General features: G+C 40.8%; 1 pseudogene; it reads left to right on the top strand.

The window, feature by feature from the left end:
* Positions 1–577: 577 nt before the first annotated feature.
* Positions 578–696, top strand: LOC133364646 (5S ribosomal RNA; annotated as a pseudogene).
* Positions 697–1,343: the final 647 nt, after the last annotated feature.

Here is a 1,343-nt window from a genome sequence, read left to right as displayed (position 1 = left end):
TGAACAAAACAACAACAACAGTGGGATTATTCAAGGGTTTATTCTGGGACTGGTGCTATTTGATTGATTATAGATGAACTGGAGTCTGTTTTGATGTAATGTGTAAAAAATTAACTGGGGTGAAACAGCCGGGTCTGCATGTGTCAGGTGGCCTGAAACTATTCATGATGGTGACCATCCCAAGCAAACTGTGAAGAATTCCACAGAGACATCTTCAAGATAGGTGATTAGGAAACAAAATAAGAAAATAAAATTAAGTGCAAGTATAAAGTGAAAGTTCATGGATAGTTATGTTGCAGCCTGCGACTTCTGTGGGGTTTGGGAGAGACCGAGGATGGTAGCAGGGCTGTGAATAAGGGCCTGGTGGCACTCCCCCATGAGGAAGCAGCCTGAACCTCGTCCTCATCCAAGTCCTTTATGGTGGACTGCCCAGGTCATGAGAGCTGGTTAAGTCCCATGTGTTTGCTCAGGCATTTAAACCATATTAGGTAACTGGTGTTGGTTTAACTTATTTTCTGATTTTAGCAGCTCCTATTCTTGTCAACTTGAAGGCACATAACAACAACAATTCTTTGATGACTACAGCCATACTACCCTGAACACGCCCAATCTCGTGTGATCTCGGAAGCTAAGCAGGATCAGGCCTGGTTAGTACTTGTATGGGAGATCGCCTGGGAATACTGGCTGCTGTAAGCTTAGAGGAAAGCAATGGTAAACCACCTCTGTATACCTTTTACCATGCAAACCCTATGAATATATTCAAAAAAGGTTCACAGGGTTGCCATAAGTCGTAATCGACTTGAAGGCATATAACAACAACATTCTTTGATGAGTTTCTTTTTTTAAAAAATGGGTTGACCGCTGTGCATTATATGATTAAAAAAAAAAAAAACCAAAACATATCATACCCTGCCCTGGCAACCAGGAGGTCTTCTGTATCTTTAAAGGTTGTGCAGGGGGCAGGGAGAATTCCACCTTGTGTTTTTTCCCATTACAGAGTTGCAAGAACACCTGCACTTGGCTGACTTTCTCTTCTCCTAAAGATTCAGGATCAGTCTCAGGCCAAGAACCTGGCAACCCTATCTTACTCAGCTTCTTGTTAAAGTCTTCACCTACATTCTTACGAGTATTTATAACAAGAGGGACATTTCTCAGATGCCCCTTGTGATATATATGTCATTGTATCATTGATGAAAAAAATCTTAAGAGCAAGCCTGTTAGCCAAGTTATCTTGGTCAGTTAGAGAAGGTTAAGTTCAGTTGACTGATATTGTACATATATCTGTGCTTTCTTATTAATATAATACCTGCTCTAATTTACTACGCTGGATTTGGAAGTTCATA

Source organism: Rhineura floridana, chromosome 9, assembly GCF_030035675.1.
Source record: "Rhineura floridana isolate rRhiFlo1 chromosome 9, rRhiFlo1.hap2, whole genome shotgun sequence".
Lineage (NCBI taxonomy): Eukaryota > Metazoa > Chordata > Lepidosauria > Squamata > Rhineuridae > Rhineura > Rhineura floridana.
This window is presented reverse-complemented; position numbering and strand designations above follow the sequence as displayed.